Source organism: Cydia strobilella, chromosome 14 (assembly GCF_947568885.1).
Source record: "Cydia strobilella chromosome 14, ilCydStro3.1, whole genome shotgun sequence".
NCBI lineage: Eukaryota > Metazoa > Arthropoda > Insecta > Lepidoptera > Tortricidae > Cydia > Cydia strobilella.
The window spans coordinates 13,963,903-13,988,724 of NC_086054.1; the positions used below are offsets into that span (position 1 = coordinate 13,963,903).

The window sequence follows — 24,822 nt, forward strand, 5'->3', positions numbered from 1 at the left end:
ACTTATTATTTATTTATATACTTTAGTTAAATCATTGCTCGGTGCAGAGCAAGGGCCTGACACTCTTTGATAGAGAAAGATAGTCTTATTGCGATTCCTATAAGAGGAAGGAGAAAATAGCGCCATGCTTTGTCCTTATCACCGACCGGGTAGCATCATAGGTAGGAGGCGATGGCAAAACACCGAAATTAATAAGAGTGAAAGAGAAAAAATCCTATGCTGCCTAATTTTTATATGAATATTCTTTCTCTTACCCCCGGTCACTCGGTGGCGCGTCTATAACTACTTGTATATACTATGTCTATGGTGCAGAGCAATATGTTGTCTGACATTGACACAAAATTTTATTTCGCATATTTGGCAATCCTAATACTTTAGTTCCGGCACAGATAAAACATTAAAAAATAAACGTTGGAACAGTCCTTGGCCTACAATGCAGATAGCAACTTTTAGAGGATATAGGTAACCAAACGGAGACGCCTTGTCTGTAATTTTCTGTACAAAAAAGTAGCTGCAGGCCGATTTTTCGGGGGAGGGGAACGTCAAATGTACGTAACATAAAAATAGCCATGTCAGATAAACGTCAGTCCATACATTGTACATGACCATTGGCCGACTATTTTCGACAGAGGTTATATATTATCCTCTAAGTAGCAACTAACCAAATTGAAACCAAATCGTTTAAAAATCCAAGCAATCAGACGATCGATGATTATTGATAATTACCAGTACCAGTTAGCCTGGGATAAGTATAATTTCATTGTCATTGACTAGCTAGATATGAGTAAGCGATAGAACATGAAATGAACGCGCCAATGACAACAGCTACCTAACTGATATGATTATAATTAAAAAAAAACCGACTTCAATGGGGGATGCCGCTGAAAGTTCACTTATTGTTGATGGTGCACTCTTAGATTCCAGACAATGAAATGAAAAGGACAGCATCTTTTGCCTAATTATGTAGAAAAGGAGGTAAAATGACCCACTTTTTTAGTAGCATTTCGTTTTTGTAAGGGTCGCAGTTCTAATCTAACCTAACCTACTTTTCTGATAGCATTTCGTTTCTGTAAGGGTCACAGTTCTAATCTAACCTACTTTTCTGATAGCAGTTCTGTTCTTTGAGAATCGCAGTTCAAAACCCACCCACCCACCTAACCCACTTTTCTAGTATCATTTCCGGGTCCGGGTCTGGGTCCGGATCCGAGTACGGGTCCGTGTCCGGCTGTCCGGGTCCAAGTTTGGGTCAGAGTTCGGTCCGGGTCCGAGTTAAGGTCCATGTTCAGACCCGGGTCCGGGTCCAAGTTTAGGTCTGGGTCCATAAGGAAGAAAACAAATCGCCAAACGTGAACTATGTGTCATTGAAGAGTTCCATTCTGATCATCATCAGCAGTTCCACTTCATAATGTCACTTTTTTAAATGTAAATGCTGGATTTGTTGATGAAAATACAAAAATCACTATATGTATGCCTTTCACATTTGAGGAGTTCCCTTGGTTCCTCGTAGGTCTCATCATCAGATTTCGAGCTTGACAAAAATATGTCTTAAAAACTTAAGTAGCTTAATAAACATAAAGAAGAGGACAAATCGCCAAACGTAAACTATGCGTCATTAAAGAGTTCCATTCTGATCATCATCAGCAGTTCCACTTCATCAAATGTCACTTTTTAAAATGGAAGTGCTGGATTTGTTGATAAAAATACAAAAATCACTATATGTATGCCTTTCACATTTGAGGAGTTCCCTCATTCCTCATGGATCCCATCATCAGAACTCGAACTTGACAAAAATGTTTCTTAAAAACTTAAGTAGCTTAACAAACATAAAGAAGAGGACAAATCGCCAAACGTAAACTGCGTCATTAAAGAGTTCCATTCTGATAATCATCAGCAGTTCCACTTCATCAAATGTCACTTTTTAAATGTAAGTGCTTGATTTGTTGATGAAAATACTAAAATCACTATATGTATGCCTTTAATATTTGAGGAGTTCCCTCGATTCCTCATGGATCCCATCATCAGAACTGCTTTTTGACAAAAACGGGACCAATCTGTATGAATATACTTATAATCAAAAAAATATTTTTTAAAATCGGTCCAGAAATGACGGAGTTATGGAGTAACAAACATAAAAAAAAACAACCGAATTGACAACCTCCTCCTTTGAAATCTTGAAGTCGGTTAAAAAATGATATCGTTTTGATGTCAGGTGCATGTTCGAATTGGCGTGTTAGTTATCGTGCATTTCTGTCAATCATTCGTGATTTTCTATCAATCAATCGCGTTATTAACTCGGAATAAATTCGCCTTTGTTCTTCTCCAAGTCTGTTCATTATATATATGTATACCTACATATTCTGTGCAAATTATTTGTTATGGTAGAAATTTTGATTGATGTCACGGATAGATATTTAGTTCCAATATATTATTTAAATTATAGGGTAATTTAATTAGGTCGTAGATAGACAAACTGCCTTAAAATGTCTGAAGATCCCATCAAGATGTATTTGATAATAAACTGTTTCAGTCAAGTTTTCAGTGTATTTCAGTTTATAACTGTTTAGAAGTTTAGTTCCGGCACAGATTGAACAGCGAGTAAATAATGGCGACAGATTACTGACTCGAATGCTGAATGGCCGGTGACCACAGCCCTTGGCCTACTTGCAGATAGCAACAAATCTAATTATAGAAACGCGACTAAACGTTTACAAACTTTATTGTAACTAAACATAGATAGTATAAATATTTACTAATAAAAATGTTATCATAGGTCTTATTCTCAAATCTCAACCCCAGGTGCAAAATGGTGTTTTTTATACAAGTTTGACGCCAATGTCTGTCTGTCTGTGTCAGTCCTTCGGTGATTCCTAGGCCGTAACGTTCAAAAAAATAGCACACATTGAATATAAGTTCCGACGCAAAAGGGCGTATCGTACACGAAGTTGGGAGTTACGCCCAAATGTCTTAGGACAATTTTTTAAGTGGTGGATACTGCAAAATGCGTTGGAAAATTGAGTTCAACCACCATTTTTTCGTAGGGCGTAACGGACATCTTTTTTTCAAGTTATCGAGACGTTAAATATACCATTCGATAGAGAAAAAAAATCTGAGAATAACTGCATTCATAACACATTTTCGCCATTTTGTCCCTTACGCCCTTTGAGCCTACGGTAGTCGATATGTCTGCGGTATAATTGCCGCGACTCATACTAAATTTATGAAAAGAGTCATGGCAATTAGACGCAACCGCAGACATATTCTCAGAGAATGACCTGAATAAACCCTAACCTATTTATTCGCAAAAGTTAGGAAACCCGTTCTTAATTTAGTTTCTTAGTAATAGACACAAATTGGTTATAAGATTTTGACAGACGTGTATGAATAATGCCATAGTCGCTTTAACGCTGCGTCTCACTCGCGAACGCGAAGCGAAGCGGCGGGCCCAAGGCGTTCGCGTTCGAACGAGATCGATCGCCCACGTAGGACACTTCTATAGGTATCAAAGGATTGATTCACCCCGCGCCGCGTCGCGCCGCGCGCAGTACGCTGCGTAAGATTGTACACGCTTATCTCGAAGTCCCGCTTACCTATGATTAAGCCATTTAGTCGTTTACACGATCCACTGCTGATGCACCATGAAGTGAGCCAAGGCTCGCATTCGTTGCGCTGAATAAATCACGTAATTGGGCAACCATTACCAATATTACCATCCAGCCGCATTTCGATTTTTAAAACAGCATTATGTATGACATTTATACAACATTTATACGTCATTATGACGTCGCTGACGTATAAATGTTTTTTTGACAGAAAATGCGAACTATATCAGTCATGGGCGTAGCCAGCATTTTTTAAGGAGTGGGGCAGGTACGGTTGAAACAGCTCGAATGTTTTCGATCTACAGGAGAGTGAGGGTTAGGGGAAAGAGGAGCGGATAAATAGTACTATGCCTTATGGGAAACGGTCGAAGAGATAGTTCAGATCCGGAAACCGCCATCAACTTTTAGTATGTTGTTGGGCATGGTATTGGGTCTCCAAAACTTGAAAATGACCAATTTAGATTTTTTTATACTTTAATGCAGTTGTTCTGGCAAATACCTATATTTTGGTACAATTTTTTTTTCATTTTTGGTCTGATTTTGATTTTTTGATATCTGTGTATGGCTTGAGACATCTTTAATATTGTAATACATCGCTTTAACGTCCGACTTTTGGTTTGGTTGTAAAACCCAAATAATCGAATTTTTCTTTTTCATTTCTTTTGTAAATTGCTCTTAAACTACTACAGTGTAGAAATTAAATATAGAATATTTAATTGGCTTTCATTTAATACCCCACATGTGTATGTGCAATGCAGTTTGGGAGCAATATGGAATATTCGCAAAGAGGCGGGAGTCATTCCGCTGAAGTAGATGGCCGGCACCGCTGTCTCCTGGCAGTTTTGGAAACCCAATACTAAATAACATAGTAAAAGTTGAAAGCGGTTTCCGGAACTGAACTATTTATATTCCCATAAGGCAAATCATATTACGATTGAAAGATTTTTTTTTCGAGTCGATACTTTTACGGAGTATTTCAATTATTAGTTTTAGTGTACGTAGGCTGTTTTGTTTCGAACCCTGGTTTATTTTTATTGGTAAACCAGGGGTTGAGTGCAGTAGTAACAGAAAAACATTTTTCCTTACTATCTTGTAGTTGTGAGAATAGCACAAGACTAGGGTAGATTTAATAATTAATAGGTACTAACAAGGAAGAAAAAAGCCTGTAAATAATCTAACTTCAGGCCTGTCCAGACGGAGACAATTTTTCCCTAATCTGATTAAATTGTCCGGTCAAATCAGGCCGTGCGGATGCAAACGCCAATTTGGCTTGCCGATTATGACCGATATTACCGATAAAATGGGGTGCGGACGCAGGAAAACCAATTTGTGACGCTAATATTTGGGGGGCATTTTTTAATCGATTAAATATTTTTTATTTTTTAAATATTTGAGCGTTCTAAATTGAACAAATGCCCCCAAACGCGAATACTAGCGTCATAAATTGGTATTCTTGTGTATGCACCTCAATTTTTTCAGTAATATCGGTCATAATCGGTGGTCGAAATCAGCGAGCCATATTGGCGTTTGTGTCCGCACCATCTGATTTCATCAGACAATTTAATCAGATTGGCGAAAAATTGCTCCCGTCTGGACTGGCCTTAACTTTGTCCGGAATTCGCAAATAACTCTAATAGACAAAAAACTATAAAAGACACGATCTCTGCATGCGCGCTCGATTCGCGGAGTAATTTTTAAATTACCTAAATTAATATTTAATTTTCTGGTTAGAGACCAGAAGCGGTCAGAGATCAGGGTGGGGCAACTGCCCCACCTTGCCCCACCGTGGCTACGCCCATGATATCAGTCGCTCAACTTCCAACGGTAAATCCATCTGTCAGATTATGCTATTTTGGTATTAATAAAAGGTAATAGGGTAGATATTTGCTGAGAGGGTCGAATGGATTTACCCGAGTTTGAAGTTAAGCGACACATAGTTCCCTATTCTGTAATTCTGTAAAATATAAGCGCAACTTTACTGTATGTAAGTCGTTGTCTTTGTCCTACGAAAAACGTGCAGTATTTACGTAACTCCAAGTCCCAAATTGGACTATCGTATTTATTCAGCCCAGAAAACTTACCAACATTATCAAAAATCTGACGAAAAAAATCTGCCTGTTTCAAAGATTTGCACGATCCACCGACGTTATCCAAGATGTAAGCCAAGGCTAACAGTTACTAGCTGAATGAACAACGATAATATAGCAACCGTTTACAATAATTACAATCGGGTGCCGCGCTCGTGCCGTCAGTTGCCGTGAGTTACACATTCATTCATACATACATTACATACATATAATCACGCCTATTTCCCGGAGGGGAGGCAGAGACCACGGATTTCCACTTGCTACCGATCCTACCTCTTTCGCTTCCTTCACTTTCATAATATTCCTCATACACGCTCGCCGGTTTAGGGTGCTTTTGACCTGGCCTTTCTTCAGGATTTCCCCGATCTGATCAGAAAAAGTCCGCTGAGGTCTACCCTTTCCAACTCCCGCTTCCACTTCTCCCTTATACACTTTCTTTATTAGCCTTCTTTCACCTATTCATTGCACGTGTCCAAACCATCACAACATACCTTTCTAAACTTTTGTCACTATACATTTCGACGGTATGGAAATTTCAAATATCGTAAGGGACATATGGCCGTATGTCCCTTACGACATTTGAAAATATCCATCGTCGATCTTCGTTTAGTCCATACTTAGTTATTTAGTGGCATTTGTAAAGCTTGATATACCCTGAGGCAAACGAGCAGACGAGTCGTCTGATGTTAAGTTATTACCGTCGCCCATGGACACCTGCAATATCAGAGGGGTCACAAATAAAGTTGGTCAAACCAAATTGTCAGTAAATAAGAACAAAAAATACTATATTCATCCTTTGCTTTTGGGTGCTAGTACTAGTGTAAGACAAAGATAGATTCTCACTGTCAATGTTTGAAATGAGACAGTCCTTTGACAAACTATAAATTAAATGCTGAATTCATTTCGTTTTATTAACCCCCGACGCAAAAAAGAGGGGTGTTATCTGTTACGCCAATGTCTGTCTGTCTGTCTGTGGCACCGTAGCTCGCAAACGTATGGACCGATTCAGATGCGGGTTTTTTTACGTGAAAGCGAGTTTCCTTGCGGTGGTTCTTAGCTGTTTGATAAAAATCGATCCAGCAGTTTAAAGAGTATCAGCTCTTTTCCAAAATTATGTAAAGATTATATGTAATAGTATTTTTGGTATAAAATGGATGTTTTTGGTATAATGTGTAGGGTTTTTAATTTAATAGTCATTACAACCAGCCAACAGGAACAGCAACCAGATGCAAACAGCAACGAGATGTGAGTCAAGGGCCTCGGCACGGCAGTCGCAAAATGAATGAACATAGTGGTTGGTTAAGTTGGGCAACCGTTTACAATCGGGTGCCTCTGCCTCGTACTTGAACGGATGTCATTCATGTTCCTTGGTATTTGGTGTATGCTAGCATTTATAAAGGCCAACATTTATGGTTGCTCAGTAAGACAGGCTAGGCTAAATGCGGATACGGTTTTTAGTCAAAAGTCCTTGCTTTGATTTACTGTTTAAAAGACTTCGGTAAGGGATTAAATTGCGCTCGGGGACAATTCTCATAGGACAAGTGGAAAAAGAGAACCAAGACAACGTGCCAAGACTTTCACTGGATAAAAGTTTTATCATAAAAGCCGTGGCCTGGCGGATACGGTTTAGTTGTCATACTATTCATATGCCTTACGGGAAACGATCGAAGAGATAGTTCAAAGCCGATAGTCGCTACCAATTTTTAACTAAAGACCAATTCGAGTTTTAGTTATTCGATCTGTTTCCGATATGATACTGATCTGTCAGTGTCAAAAGTAACGTTTTTGGATGAAGAAAAGACACTTTTGACACTGACAAATCATATCGGAAACAGATCGAATAACTAAAACTCGAATTGGCTTGATAGTATGTTGTTGGATGTGGTCTTGAGACCCCAAAACAAGACAGTTGCGCAGCCGCAGGTAGACTGCGGGCGGCCCCCATTTTGTATGCGGAATGATACCGAGCGAGAAATTTCCCCATATAAAATGGGGAATGTTACCGGGAACGGCACAACTCTTGCAGAGTAATACTGAGTACTGACGTCATCAAAATGGTTCCCGCCTCGTTGCGAATACTGTATATAGTGCGTATTGCACCCACATTATGTATTGCACATATACACGTGTGGGGTATTAAATGAAAGCAGATACCTCATTTGAGTCCTACATTAAAGAAATCAAAATGTTGTAAAAAAAGCACTGTTATTTGGGTTTTACAACCAAATCAACCAAAAAGTTGGTTCATACCAAAAAGATAATCTTTTGAATTAATCTTTATTGATAATCATTTACCAACAAAGTAGCAGTAATAAACTTTCCTATTAAACCACTTAGAAACAATTACCGTCCGATTCGCGTTATCTAACCGTAAACACAAAAAGCGACTAACCAGCTGATTTAGAAGCAGTTTGTTTTTTTATAGCTGCATTATTATGACAGCTCGTGTCGGTAACTACACTGTAGTGGGTAATCGGTACGAGGTTGGGTCATGAATTAGATCCATCGATAAAATAACTATAGCTTTTATAATTATTTGCAATTATTTGTCAGATTATTTTATTAATTGTCTGTAAAAAAGTTGTGATTGGAGTAAGCATCATTATAAGTAGCGGATGAAACGACATGCCAAATGTATAAGCCACCCTGGAATATTTACTTTTCAAAATAGAGATATATATATCTCTACAGTTCGCGTATCAGAGTGACTATGCGTCAAAAGTATTGTAATAGCTTAACCATGGAGACTATATAAAGGAGTCAAATCTCTATATATGAAAAGTGTCCATCAAAAAACAGTAATTAGGCGGCGCCACCATACACCAAAATACTACCGAAAACAACCTACGTAATTTGGTCGGGTTATTTGTTGCCTTATATGGTTCATGTTATACTCATGTCCCAGAGCCTAACTAGCGCCACCGGAGAGATTAGGAACTATTATTTAAAGCTGAAAGCGGTCACTTTTGCAACAATTCTGCCATAAGAGATTGGCATCCTTTCTATACCATCCATAAGCTTAACAAATAGAAAGATGTCCATTGTCTCTACATGTAAAACAATTGCACATACTTTTGAACGCGTTATATAATGTGCATAACTATTTGGAAAAGTAAGTAAGTAAGTAAATACACTTTATTGCACCACAAAAGAAAAGTCAATAACATATTTACAAAGTAAATAAAGAAAAAAAAAGTATTCGTGGGTGGAGATATTTTGGTGTGTTGGGTGATCCGCTACTTTTGATGCTGACCATATCACCATACATAGTTTTATACCCCTTACGTACACTACTATGTATAGTACTAGTATATCTTGTGATACAATGAGTTGACAATGGTGCTTGCAAAAGGACGCTCGAGTTGACCCAGCCTTGCCCTCGAGAAACAAATTGGATTACGGCCGGTTTGCTCCGGCGCGGGGCGCTCTCCGGTACACAGTGTAATGATTAAATCAACTCTCAATAATGATACTAGACTGCGGGCCAGGAGCATACGAGTATATCGTCAGTCATCGCCTCCCGGCTGACACTTTGTCAGATGATAGTTTAGATGCTATCAGGGATTGAAAAAAATAGTCAGCCGGTTGTATCGCGGTGGAAACACCGTCAGTTAATGATGATGAATTTTTTTTTCAGTCATCGCCTCCCGATTGATATTGTGTCAGATGATATTTTCTTTATTTAAAATAGCATCTAAACTATCATCTGACAAAGTATCAAACGGGAGGCGATGACAAAATGTCTTTTTTTTTACGTGATTCGGTGGCTGCCACTCCTCAACCCACCAACGGAGCGGCAGCTGACGTCCACGAGGGTTTATCATTTATAGCCCTTAACCACTATACGAGTAATCGCCCGGGAGGCGATTGGTCATGGAAATCTGTTCCTGGCTCGCGGTCTATACGTATTCCTTTTATCACTGCTAATAAGTAATAACATACATAACAAGTTTGTACTTACGGACAACTCGAGGATTCGAAGGAGATTACAGGGATTCGAGGAGGAGGAGGCCCATCAACGGTGTATGAACGGTAGACGGTTAGACATCTATAGTTTGTCAAAGGACTGTTTCATTTCAAACATAGACAGAATCATACTATCTTTGTCTTACACTAGTACTAGCACCCGAAAGAAAAGGATGAGTATAGTTTTTTTTGTTCTTATTTACTGACAAGATTGACCAACTATATAAAAAAATTGCAATTGACGCACTCTTTTGGTTGGGCGCAAGAGGACGCACGATTCTGATCACTGAGGCCCTACTGACGAAAATCGAATTTTCGTTATCTGCCTCTCTATCGCTCTTGCATATTCGAGCGATAGAGAGGCAGATGAAGAAATTTCGTTATTTTCACCCTCACCATAGTAGGTACCCGAAATGTTAGTTGACATCAAACTAAGTGAAGATTATCAGTGACTTAATATACTCGGTTAACAAACAAGTAATAGAGCGTTCTGAGTATGTAAATTTCTTCCTTCTTCTAATTAGTTTTATATTTAGATGAAGAAAGTTCACAGAAAGTTTAAAAATCAACTAAAACAGGTTAACACAACAAGTTGTGCAGCAGGAAGGCGCGGGCGCAGGGTGCCCTGATTTAGGAACGCCGTTATGTAACTATACTTTCAAACTTTCTATAACTATAACTACTGTTTGATTTTATCCAGGCTATTTAAATGACTCAAAGTAGGTAAGTACATATAGGTATATACAGGTGCATATATAAAAATTACAATACAATACAAAACACATATATACCTACAAATTTGTAAATACTTGAAATATATCGAAAATACCATACTTTATCCAAAAGTAACAATATTCGCTCAGAGTGCTCAACCCAATCGCAGTTTAAGCAAATGGCAATCAAACTTTAATAATCTAATTAACCTCAATCATAGCTTCTTCATTTTAAAGGGCGTAACCGCCATAGCTCACCATAGAACTTGTGCCCTTTTAAGTAAGGGGAATCTCAAGAGCACTCGAAAGCATAATGCATTAGCAGGAACGCATTAAGATCAGTACTCACTGTACTCAGAAGCATAAACAATTTGATCGTTCATTGAATGGTTTTTCAAAATGTTTAAATGCTTTTGCAAAATGTTTCAAATTTTGCACAATATTTCCCGCCCGGATAACACAGAATAATATTTTTTATGCAAGTGAACAAGGTTATTTTGTACGAACCCCGATATGTCTGATTTTCTAAGTCTTTTAGGCGGACCAGTCGTGGTCATCGTTGTGATCAGCATTGATGATGATGACCCGGAAGCCAGTGCCCTCTACAATACTCTACATGGCAACGCAAGTTACGTTCCTTCTATTTATAGAGGCAACAATTCCACTCCGGCCACTCCGGTGCATCTGGGGGTAGCGATAGCATGTAACGGCTTCTAGGATAGTAAATGAAACATAGGATTAGCTCTCCACTGGGTAATTTTGCTCCAACAGATATACACACATTAAAACTATATCATAACTTCATTTAAAAGTGTTACAAGTAGTTATGTGCCGTTACCGGGAATATTTCCGAGGTGAGTATTTTCTCAGTAACATTCCCGGTAATATTCCCAAGAATCGGTAATTTACGAAAATATTCAAATTTTGTGCAAAAAATCAACATAGGTTTACTTTTTAAGTAAATTTCCAATACTACTGGGAATATTCCCAATATTACTCGGTATTTTCCCAATCTTACTTGGAAGTATTCCCCTTGACTGGGCATACTCAAAACCAGTTACTATTCTCAATCAATCTCATCATAAAGTAATAATACATTGTAATTGTCAAAGGACATTCATAAATTATGCAAATAAACTGCACAATCTTGTTTGACAAAATACCGGCTTTATTTTATCTTAGTTAGGTATCATTTCAATTTCAATTATAAACGGTCAAGTCTCGTTATGTAATTAAAATTTGAAAAACCGTGTCAATAATTAATACTAATCAATTAACAAAATGATTCCGGTTACACGAAATCCGATTGTAGTGATTGCAATTTAATTAAATAAATAATTTAAATAGAAATAGTGGTGGCAATTGCCAAAAATTAATAGGTAACTGATTCGTATCGGGGTGTGGACTCATTTAATTGATTAGGTATATTATTCTGCCAAATCTGGCATGATGAATTCCGGATACAAACCGGTTTTTTAGTAGCTGTTACGCCTGTTATGCTATTACTATGAGTTTTTGCCGTTAGATATGGGGCAAAATAGTATACCTACCTAGTCCTTCGTTTTAGAAGTCCGTAGTAAAAACTGGTCTATGGAAAAGTTCTATCGCAACGCTTATAGAATAGTAAAAAAATAGAAAAGTGCATACTATAAGTACATATAATTTGCAATGAATAATTTTGCTAAGGGTGATATGCCATACCTGTCCAATGTATTTGTCCAATGTCATTGTGTCTCACTTTCTCATTAAGCAAAATGTGAGACGCAATACACATTAGACAAACAAATTGAATAGGTGGAATACGATCGTTATGCGTGCTCCGCTTAAAATATAAAATAATTTTGCTATCCGTACACAAAGATGTTCTCGAGCCGGATTTGACGCGTTAGCATTTAAGTCCTAATTGGATCCCGTGTAAACACGCTTCAAAGGGATAAAAATATACCATAAAGACCTCATTTGTCATAATAGGGGCACTGTGAAATCATTTTTAATTGGGTAGTAAATAAATTAAGATTTAGTTCACTAATCGTTTTGGGACCGTTCAGAAACGATGGAATATCAATTCAATAAAACATTGCGTAACTAATATTTGGAATAATCGTTACTTTAATTCTATTATGTGGTTTATATTAATCAGATCATGGAATTAAACATGTACTGTACATGCACTGTCAGTCAAGTGTAAAAATATGGATGCACACATCATACTCAAAAATATGTCCCATAACTGCGAATTAAGAACTATATAACATTTTTTTGAGTAATTTATATGCACCCATATTTTTACACTTGACGACTGGACTATATGTTTGTGGCATCGTAGCTCTTAAACGGGTAAACCGATATGCGGCATCCGTTTCATTACGAGTTTTTTTTATAGTTTTTTCTTTTTTAAAGTCTCTTATTCTTTCGAAATATTCAAGCAAGACACAATATTAGATTGTTCGGCATATAATTATCTACCTATATAATCTAGGAAGGTTTAGGAATTATAAAATGTTTTACTAATAAGTACTATTTACGTAATAAGGATAAAAACAAAAAAATATATATTTCAAGTTAACTAAGTTCACATCATTTTTAAAACTTCTATACATCGTTTTGATTGAATAGGTTTCGCCTCCCGATTACTGAATAATTACTGTGACGAATACTCGGTGCTAATGGTAGCCTTGCTAATGAGTCGATAATTAGTTTCGTCATGGGTTAACTCGTTCGCATGACGAATAAGACGACGAACACAACCGTGGTAACACATATCAGCCGTAGCGATGTTCGAAAACTCGTTCAATTGTTTACGGACTTTACGTCACTAAAAATTCAAACTACATTAATTTTAAATCAATCATCAATTAATTTTAATGTTAGTATGTCTCACAACAGTTTAAATTCGATTACATTAATTTTATTACTTTCAAAATATTCTCCTTTAGCTTTGGTACACAAACACAAACGTATGTCAGACTTATCAACAATATGCTGCAATAAAAGAATTGGCAACGTAGTTTGGGCCAACCTATCCTGTAAAATAACTAAAGTGTGACAAAGTACTTAAAATAAGGGAATAACAGGAACTTTAAAAACTATTTTATCTTACTCAAAGACTAAGATTGACATTCAAATGCATGTGTAAGGTCGAGACGAAAAGATAATGACATCGTTTTACTTTTGTTTTTTCTGTCTGCGCTGTACAAAGAGCTGTGACGCTATTATGTAAATTATTGTTTTTTAAAGAGCAAGAACAAAGGACCAAGCATTGCACAGACGTGTAAAAAAACTATGAAACGGATATCGAAAACTAATATGTACGTGTATAGCAGGTATTTATCGTAAATACTCTCGTCGACGGAAAGACGAATACTAAGTACTGGGAGCCCAATTCATTTAAATGTCAAAATGTTATCTAAATGATGGAATTTTGTTATCATTTGCGCGTGCATTTTGCTCGTACTTAATTGTTCCTACATGTATTGGAGTAAGTGAGACTTCAAGACCGAGTGAGGAATGTCGAGATCCGACGCCGCACCAAGGTGCAAGACGTCGGATACGTCATTACTAAACTTAATCGAGCTGGGCGGCCTGCCAGGCAGGTTGGCCAAAATGTTAACGGAATGGTGGCTGCTTTCAGACGAAAGAAGTGCCTGACGTCCGTTGGCTCGTTGGCTGGAAGACATTCGGAAGATTGCGGGTCACTTCTGGATGAGATTGGCTCAGGACCGGGATAAGTGGCGTACTCGAAGAGAGGCCTATACTCAGTAGTGGGCTATAAAAGGTTGATATGATAATGATGATGACGAAGTGAGACATCGTTTAGATATAATTTTGACATCAATATGTAAGTTTGAAGTGGCCTCTGGGTATATTGGATAGTAGGATATGCTCAAAAACTCCGTCAAGAAAATCTACAACGACTGGGGGTGGAGCCTTATATACGCAGCTGTTTTTACAGCCTGGTTCCTGCACATTAGAGATCCAACGTTGAAGTCACATATCAGCTGTATACAAGGGACAGTTTCCAAATAAAAGTAGATATTCCTCTTTGGCTTATCTTATTAGTGACATAAACATTATAATAATAATAGAGCCTTTTATTCCTTAAGTATACAATTCATTTTACTTATATTTATTTTTTAATTTAAGGACCCCTTCTGGGTATAGGCCTCCTCCAACTTTTTCCAATGTGTTCTGTTTTGTGCTTTCTTCATCCAACTTTGGCCAACTATTGGGACAATATCATCTATCCACCTGGTATTTGGTCTCCCTCTGTGTCTTTTTCCATGAGGTCCCTGCCATTCTGTCACCACTTTGGTCCATCTCTGGTCTTCTAATCTGGCTAAGTGGCCTGCTGCAGTGGGTGACATAAACATTATTGAACCGAAATTCCCAATACAACTGAACAATTAAGAACGTTATACGTTACGTGTGAACCATATGAATATCACTTGATCTATAAATCATTGCTATTAAGCGACAAGCGGATATGTAAAGGCATAGGTAAATTCTCACGTGGGTGGACTAATGGCTCTGGCATGCTACCTATACTACCCTGCAAAAAAACAATATGGAATCATACTCCGGGGTAAGGGATTTAAGTGCTTGTTGCGGTGTGTTGAGAAATGAACTTTATCGCTAGCTGCTTTTGGTTTCATTTTTATGCTAACTGCAAGAGAGCACTAAGGTACATTTTATCACAGCAAGATATGAGTTACATTGACTATTGGTTTCAGGCCATTGTATACTTTTATAACTATTAAAGCAGAGTATAAACCTAAGCGTAAATGGCATATCGCCGCTCTACTTGCTCAACCTCGTATCTGCAACACTCATTTGATGACAAAATCACCCGTATTCCGAATGAAAGAAAAGCGACATTTCCATCAAATGATTGTTGCAGATATGAGGTTGAGTAAGTATAATAGCGACGATATAAGCCTTTTAAAGTATGTTATGTATTCACAGCACGTGCCTAGTAGGATATGTTTTGCATATTGACTGATAACGAAAATGTCCCATTGCCTATATGATAATTAATGTGGTGTATACTTTATAAGCGATTAAGATTCCAAACAGTTGATACTCTTTGCATAAGGTAAACTAGCAACTTCCTTCTCGATGACATAGGTTGTTAAAAAAGATACCGATACCATTCTTGAATCATCTACTCAATTCATCCATGAAGTCCATGGGATGAACAAGATGCATGTAACTGCGTCAAAATATCGGGGGCTCGAAAACAATACAAAAGGTAATCAACTAATCACGGTTCATATCCCGCTAGATATAATAAGTCTAGTGATAATTTGTTTTTGCCCATTTCAGAATGTGGCTCTTGTTGAATGAATCGTAGTAACGAAACATTTAATATGTAAAACACCAACTGTAAAAAAAACTCTAGACAAACCTTGGGCCAGGTCAAAGTGCTAGAACAAAAACAATGTGTTAATGTTAAGGCGGTTCCCTGAGCCAGAAGGCGAAAAATCTCCTTACATGATCAAGTTTTTCTAAGAGGCGTTGATTTTCGTAGACGTGAAAAAAATATATGTAGTTCTTGACTATTTTATCTTTAATAACATAGCTTCCGATACACGAATTATGACACTTCGCTCGATACAATTAATTCCCAAAGTAACCTCTAACTCGGACTTTTAATCCAACTTTACTCGGTCATTTATTATGTGATACTATAAAGAAAAAAAGAAGAATAAACAATCTTAACTTAAATAGTAATTTCATAGCTTTCGAATTTCGATATTGTAAGGTAACATTTTTAAAATAAATAAAAATCGTCAAAATTCGATCAAAATTGACACTTGGCGTGCATTATCTTTCCCGTTCTTTTTTGCGAAATGAGACAGTGACAGCGGCAAACCGATGGAATGGCCTTAAGCAAGCATAACCGACTTATACCTGTTCTTTTTTCATTCTCACGGTAAAAGCTACATGAGATTCTGGTAATTGTTCTGTATTTACTAAACAAGAGTTGGAACGTCTTGGTGTAACTGCTATGCGAATGTAAACGTTAAATCCTTGATTTAGAGACGAATTTGAAAGATAATAAATTAAGATTTCTAGAATCGCTTACAATGTGAACTGTTCATAAATCAAGGAAATGTATGTTGTTTTAGAATTTGCGATGAATTTAATAGCTTCAATTCATCGCAAATTCTAAGACAACACATAGATTTCCTTGATTTATTAACAATTCACATTGTCAATCAAACAATACGATAAATATTAAGTACTTTGACAAATAAGACATCGAATATAATTGTAAATTTTTTGAATTTTTCGTTACAGTTACTGATGATAAACGCAAGAAAAACTTTGCCACATAAACCTATTCCTAAATGTCCAACTTTTTGGTAACTATAGAGAAAGGAGGGTTTAAACAAAAACGAGATATCATAAAAGCACAGAGATTAATTCCTCATTACAAAATTTTATTATAAAATCATAAAATTTTAGGGTTTAGGAAACGTTTCAAACATACTTCCTATAGCAGTTCCAAGTCATACATATAGCTATCAATATGTACGTTAAATGTATGAAGTGCATCACAATTTCCACAAAATGGCGTCACTTGGTTCAATGCCCTGTATAGCTTGATCGTCGATATCCTGCGATTTATGAACTTCTGTTCCGCTCCGCTACAATGTAAAGTTTTCGCAGGGTGTGACCAGTTTTCGTATTGTATTTGATGCCACAAATTAACACATAAATGTATACATATTATGTGTTGTATGTTTGACATGTGTTTTTGACATTAAAGATTGATTGATTGATTACGTCCGGTCTGGTCTAGTGGGTTGTGACTCTGCCTGTGAAGCCGATGGTCCTGGGTTCGAATCCCGGTAAGGGCATTTGTTGATGAACACAAATATTAGTTCCTGAGTCATGGGTGCTCTACCTATATATATATATAAGTTTGTATTTATCTAAATAAGTATGTCGTATGATCGTCGCCTAGCAGCCATAGTACAAGCTTTGATGCTTAGTTTGGGGCTAGGTTGATCTGTGTAAGACGTCCTCTAATATTTATATTTATTTATTTATTTACCTTTAGATACTCGTCTGTTTTACGGTCAAGTAGCTATGACGTAAATAAATATATTTCATGAAAGTAAATCTTGTAAACGATTCCTAGAAAATGATTGCTCAGATCAATGAAATGCGCTAAACTGCTTATTATTTTGCATGCAATGCAATGCTTTATACAAAATATCGAACATATTCAACACTTAATACAAAAAATGCAATTTTGGCTCGTTACTCTACCGAGCCCATAAACCTCCAAAATACTCACAAAACAGAACTTTTGTCTTTTCTAATTGTTTTTACCATTGGTAAGGATTACATTACAAAGCTGAGTGCTCATTATTGTCATTCCAATCCCTCACCAAGCTAGAACGAGAAGGCTTAGTTAAAACCACTATACTACGCTCTTGAGATTACGTAAGCTTTTTACAAAAGTCAAGGTCATTGAGCAGGCTCGCTTGCGCTTGCGCATGTATGTAGTTAGAATACGTGTAAAGCACTGACATTCCACATTTAAATGACCTAATTAGTGACAGGAGTTATCTAAGAGTCTAATGTCAGGCTGTTTACTAGCGAGGCAGTGCGTGAGTACTATCTTTGGCTATCTGAGACGCCAGTGCATTACTCATAAACATAATACACGTGCTTGTGACTATACTCTGATTTGTAATTAGATTCCAAAAAACTAACCTCACTCAGATCCTTTTTCTTTCATAATAATGGAAAATATGTAAAGAAGTAAACTCAAATTTCCCTTTTGCATACTCTAGCATTTAAAATAAATATAGATGTATTCTTTTAGCTTTGTTTAGTTTCTTAAAACATGCGGAAAAGAGAAAAAGTGAGGTTAGTTTTTTGGAATCTAATTACAAATCAGAGTACTTATATGTATAATGTTTTAGTGTATTTATTTATGTTTATCTTTTGCCGCATTTTGCAGCCCAAATGGCTTAGCCTTATATTTTTTTGTGTCGTATTTTAATTTTATTGAATGTTACCTAAACTATTAACCATAAGGGTTGGAACTTAAAATAAGTCGCCTTGTTTGAGGATAACTGACGCTGTGGGGGGCTTTTTTGGGTTGTTTTTAAATGATTTAAAGCAATTTTAGCCGCTGCAAATAAGGTTTTTACTTTATTAAATATTACGTGAAACAAAACGCACGGCGGCCTTATTTTTTTGATTTCATTGAATATTTTGTGGCTACTTTAAAGTTCATCAGTGTTTCATAATATTGTATTTTTCACTTTTGTCAGTTCAATTTTTTTCGATTTTGGGATGAATATTCATCCAAAACAGTTAACTAATTTGAAGCCTAGTTTAAATCCTCATTTAAAATACATGAGAGGTTCATCATATCAGCAGCAATAGGCACAGGCCTCCTCCGAGGATATTCCCTGCGATATTTACTAGATCGTCGATCCTCCTTACTCGGAGTTTTCTACCCTATGGTTCACGGTTCGGCTCGCAATTCAAGAATACAAAATCAAAGTTTAAATATTTCACAAAATCTTTACACGCCTCATGATCCACAATGCACTTATCTCCCGCGTCCCGACATGCAGTAGCTCATCTCATGTCGTAAGCACAATGTTGCATAACAATCGAGTCAGACCGTGTATCCTAACTATTGTTTATTGGAGCCGACTCTATTGCTCGGGTCGACCAGTGTGTCTTGGCCTTGGCCTTAAGTTTCGCGAGTTCCGTTCAAAGAATAGATTGTTGATTAAAGTTTAAAGTCTACGAAGTAAATCAGTTTTTGCAAAAATTTCATTGCTGGTACAAGCTGTCGATGACTGTACTTTTCTTTCAACATGCAACTAATACTCATCGAGACAATTCTAAAAAACCCAAACACAATTAGGCTGCGTTGTTTTATCACAGAGTTCCTATTTGCCACCTCCTGTCTCCATCATCAGATCAGCTCCATGTCATCATAATATTGAATTGTCATCCGATTTACATATGTATGCAAGATTTCAGCTTAATCGGATATCTGGAAGTGGTTGAAAAATGGTTTGCAAGATTTGAAAAAAAAAAGTTACATGCGAACTTGTCAAGTTAAATAAAAGCTATAAAAAAATGGCGTCCCCCGAGTTGGACAGCTGAAGAAACGCCTTACAATTTGTCAGCTTTGTTAACCAGTCCAGCATAATATACGGAGCCGTCCAGCAGCGCCATCTTCATTACCTATCAAATGCGAAGCACGGATTTATCTTGGAATTTTATCTTTAGTAACGATTTAGACATTTTCATACGTGACACATATGGAGCTGCGATCGTATTCGTGTTAAACTTCACATTTTTGATCAAAACAAATCATTTCGCAGAACTTGGCTGTGGAAGTAACTACTAATTAGTTCTGACACAGACATTTACACCTCTAAATAATTACAGTTTTTTTATTCGACATCAAGAGACTTTATACATATCTAAGTAATTGTAATACTTTAGTTTGAATCGATATTTGCATTTAGTTGTATTTAATAATTTTTGATTTGTTTTTTTTTGCTTGTATGTAAATTCCATGTTGACGTGTAAACATGCCCTTGTGGCCTATTTAAAAAAAATGTGCTAATCGGAATACATAAATGAATGAATAAAGCTTTATTAATTCCATACAAATTGAATATAGCGAAAATTTATCACATATACCTTACATGCTACATGTAACTAATAAGATGTACAATTAAAATCATGGATAGAATAATATATTTGAATAGTTATATAATTTAAATATGACAACAGCAAATCGGAATACATACTAACATATAAAAAAGGCAAGTATTTTTTCGTCTACAAGAGGTCCGCTTTTTCATACAAACGTAGTGCTCATTTTATTTGGATCAATATTATTGAAAATACGTATGTTTACACGATTTGATGTATATGAACCAAAGCTATGCCCCTTCGTTTAATTTTTTGGAATAAATTTATATCGAATTTGTTTTTCGCTTCTAACTCTTATAATAATCAAAAAATCTAAAAAACTCAAACGAACCCCTTTACCCCCTAGCTATGGTTAATATATATTAAATTGTGTTAAAATATTTTCCGCAGTGTTAATATCCAGAAAGGAAAATGGTGACTACGTTTGTTTGCGGCAGAGGTTGTCCACTGGTCAGGTTTGAGCGTTTGGAATGAATCAGAGTGCATCTCGAAGGTCGTAAATTAAAACCCGTAGTAAATGATGTCCGTCCATCACTATCATTGCCCCATATGTTATTATGTTATTAATGTTAACATTAACGCGGTTTCGTAAGCGAGGATAATAGTCGTTTTGTTTGGTTGTGTGAGCTTGGCTTTACCACTTCATGGCCCGTAAATCCCGTAATTACCGACTATTGGTGCACATTATTGGTTCGGGAAATACTTCTTTTGTAGGTTTAGCGCTTGACTGTGTTTATCTGAAATAGATATATGTACTAACAAAATTTTATTTGGCCTACACCATGTTGCGGATTTGACAATGACAACAGAGCAACAGACTTGAAAATCATCGAATGTCACCGATGCAAACAAAAAAGATTTCGCAATTATAAACGATTTTACCACAAAAAAGCCAAAAAAATATTGTCAAATAGGTGCAAAAATATTTTGATTACAATAAAACATTTACATGAATAAAAGAACGAAGGATTGGGTAGCATTCAATGTTCTGAAAGTAGTCATTGACATGAACGCTACTAAAAATTTATTTGAATATATTATACTTAGTCGGGTAAAACATAAGTTGTGTAACAAGGATTTTTACTGATAAAAAAGGTTGCAAAAAAAAATTTGGCTGTTTCATACATTTTGGCTGGTCCATTTTTTATGAGAGGGTAAATTTTTTTTCGCGATTTCGTGGTTGGTTCCATAGTAAAAGTTGCTCAGTATAATCCCAAAACCTCGGTGCCAACGGGAATGCATTTATTTTTTAGCCACCCTGTATATGGATTGAAAGCTTATTTAATCCTGAATTACTTACAATATAATTTAACGTAATTTGCTGTCTTAGTTTTGCATAATTCTGTGTAATTATTAACCAATAACAAATCCAATTTACATCACATTTAGATTCGATTATATGTATATCTTTACTGTTGAAATACCAGGAGATTTATTGATCTATATAAAAAACAAATAGCTCTTTACGAATACATAATGAATGTATAGGTATTTTTAAACACAGGAATGACTGAAGAGACCTTGTCATAAACTTTAAGAAGTCACGTTTATTCGTGTTGGTGGTTCGAATTCCTGCACATAATAGATGGTTTATGCGAAACAAAAGGTCTTAGGTTGATAATGTTGATATTTGCATTCATTACGCTTATCTGAGTAAATGGGTTATTTGTTTGTTTGGAATGAGGGCAACCACCCACCAAGACCATTTCTAAGTCCGGCCATAGATAAATTAGTAGGTAAGTTTAGAGTTCTTATTCCATAGAGTCACATAATTTAATTTCCGACCCATTTCGTACCTTATCACAGTGAAAAACAATATAAAAGTCGCTAGAGACCTCATACTATTGTCACTGTGACAAAGTACAAAATGGGTAGGAATAGTAGATTGTTAACCAAGGGATGAAAAGCACTCATTTCTGCTGAGGTGTTTTGGCGCTCGAACGCAGTGAGAGCGCCAATAGTCCGAGGCAGAAATGATGCCTTTCACCCGAGTTAAACACTCTACTTTTCATTTCGAATATGAGAAAAGTAAAATGCATGTATTTTGTTAAAAACATGGCTAAGTATACATTTTTATAGTATTTCTTGAGGGTACTTTCAATTAACAATTCAGGCAAAAGTATCGTTATTTATGGAATGGAGAGTCAAACATCAAAATGGAAATTTTATAACAAATCCATTTAAACTCAAATTTCAATTGCGTATCGTAACAAAATTAAAAAAATCGTACTTCGAACGTGAAATGCTCTAGTGCAGACACGTATCATTTTCTGCGCACCTTTTAGAACAACAATGACTCTCTTTCAGAGCATGAGAAATGAAAAATAAATTATTTGACTGTCCAGGCTGTAAGCTTGAATGAATGAACGAAACGTTTTCGAACGATGTTACAAAAAAAAATTAAATTAAAGGAAAATCCTTAAGGCGTCGAGGGAAGGGATAGAAAAACGTGCACATCTGGTAGGCCTCCGTGGCTCAGCTGACAGAAGCGATTGGACCGGTGTTCCAATGGTCGCAGGTTCGAGTCCTGCCGGAGGTGTGAATTTTTCGTTTTCCCCTTTAATTTTAAACATTAAGTAAAGGAAAAAAAAACATTGCTTTGGACAAGATTAGTAAAACTAAGTTGTGTCATATATGTTGGGTTTAAATAATTTCATTTCGCATAAGAATTTTTGACCATTCTCAAGTCCCCGGCAAGCTCGGCCGAATATCACCTTCCCATACAAACGGAGTTTCGTTCTTATTTCAAAACTACGTGTTGGATTGTAATGAAACTTTGCACATACAATGACATGATGTATATCTAGGTGTGTAATTAATCTATATAGCTCCAGTTTATAAAACAAACGAAATAGAGCAAAAACAAGTTTTGTATGGAAGCAGAGCAAACTAGCTACTCGTTTTAAAATGAGAGCGTAACTACGTTTGTATGTAGAACCGAGCTTGCCCGGGGACCCTTTTGTCCAAGTTATTATTTCATAATATAAAGTATTTGGCTCTAAGGCGAAATGGGTTTAAGCTGATTTGTTGCTATAAATATTTGAGTCGATTTTTATAGATCGAACTTAAAATCAAGTTACCATTTTAGTAATGTAACTTATTTATTTTATTTTAAAGGTCTCGCCTTTCGGAATGTAAGTCCGATTTTCTTTTAGGTATGTTCATAAAGCCCTAAGAGACCGTTTTTATTACGGTTTTTCCCAAGCAAGTCCGATCTTCCACCTCAAAAAATATTGTTTATGACCTACATTTATTTCGCGACCTACACGCAATGCCTTGAATCGCCGCAGGAAATCCCGCGACCTTGCGCCGCGTTTGCATATTTCGGCCGCGTCCGCGCAGACACAATCAACTACAATACTCAATAAACAATACTCTCACTACGTGCTCGAATTGTTTGGGCGATAGTTCCACCGCCGAAGTTTAACAGTGGTAGGCCGTACAGTTACGGACAGAGCTAAGGTGTGTGAGTGTGACTTCTTCTTTGTCGTATCCTCATGGCAGAGGGACGTGAAGACTGTGGACTCTCTTCACTGGTGCTCTCCAAGCCGCTCTAATATCTCGGGCCCAGTCGCGTAGCGTGAACTACTAACCTTGGGCGATGACGCATCTGCGAGGCCATGGGCGAGGGTCAACTTCACCCCCGCCTAGCTACGCCACTGCTCGGGCCCGTTATATGCTAGCCTGGTGGCTTTTGTCTCTGACGTTATTCTGTCCGCCCGACGCATGGCCATACGTCCATCCCTACGCTTCCTTGCCATTGCCACTGGCCAGTGATCATGAGCTTGTCCAGACCAGACTATCTGAGTGATGTGAGTGAGACAGCACTATGCAAACTAATTTTAAATTTTAACTTGTTGTTCAACTACCATTGAGTCATGGTTTGCTCGATTGAACGTGGAATAATACCTTAGATTTTGAAATTATAGCAGTCACATTGACCTAGTGGCTGAACCTAACATCAGGGGGGAAACAAAAGCTCACAGACTCCGTTGGGTGGGCTGTCTTAAAAGAATGGTTCGGAACGTGAAAAAAGCATACCTGGGCCGCCCAGCAGGAAGACGTCCTATCGGACGCCCCAGGTATCGCTGGTGCGATATGATGGAGGCGGATCTGCGCGAGCTTCGAGTCACCAATTGGCGAGAGAAAAGTGGCGCTGTCTTGTGTAAGAGGCCAAGTCTCTAATTTCAGGTTGCTGAGCCAACGGAGTAAGTAAGTAAGCAGTCACATTGTATGACACAACTTTGCCAAAAGCAGCGGAGCAAGTGTAGAACGAGTACGGTAAGGTATGTGTATAATACAAATAAAATGGCTAATGTTATAGCCCCAATGAAACATTTTGCAACGTGATAGTGAAAGGACACGCTGTAATCTATATCTGGTGTGGTTTAAGTTTAGTTTAGGAGCGGGCGTAAGTTGTTTATAAGGAAGAGAGTAGGTTTTGTAATGGAAACATATGGAGTATAGTAGTTGAAACTAAATTACCAAAGCTGTCTTTTCCCCCTCATTTTAGAAGGAATCCAGTAATTGGCTTGGCTGTATTGGCATTAAATTAGATTATTATTAGCTTAATTCATTAGAGAGGACGGGTACAAATTATTGTTAACTTGGGGACCAGTGATTCACATGTTAAAACCAGGGGCTCTATCTTCGGACTAGCGCACGTATGTTGTGAGTGTTGTGTGTCATGCCGCAGAAAATGAATGAAAATCTTTATTTTTATGCAACTATTGGCCCATAGATAAATAC

General features: G+C 37.0%; 2 protein-coding genes across 4 annotated transcripts in view; both read right to left on the bottom strand.

Moving 5' to 3' along the window:
* Window positions 1-24,822, bottom strand: part of LOC134747271 (torso-like protein) — a 66,829-nt gene that overhangs the window by 11,690 nt on the left and 30,317 nt on the right. The window lies entirely within an intron of this gene.
* Window positions 10,558-24,822, bottom strand: part of LOC134747167 (uncharacterized) — a 51,885-nt gene continuing 37,620 nt past the window's right edge. Inside the window, exon 5 of the mRNA XM_063681746.1 lies at window positions 10,558-10,575. The gene's annotated coding sequence lies outside the window, so the exon portion shown is untranslated. The remainder of the gene's footprint in view (window positions 10,576-24,822) is intronic.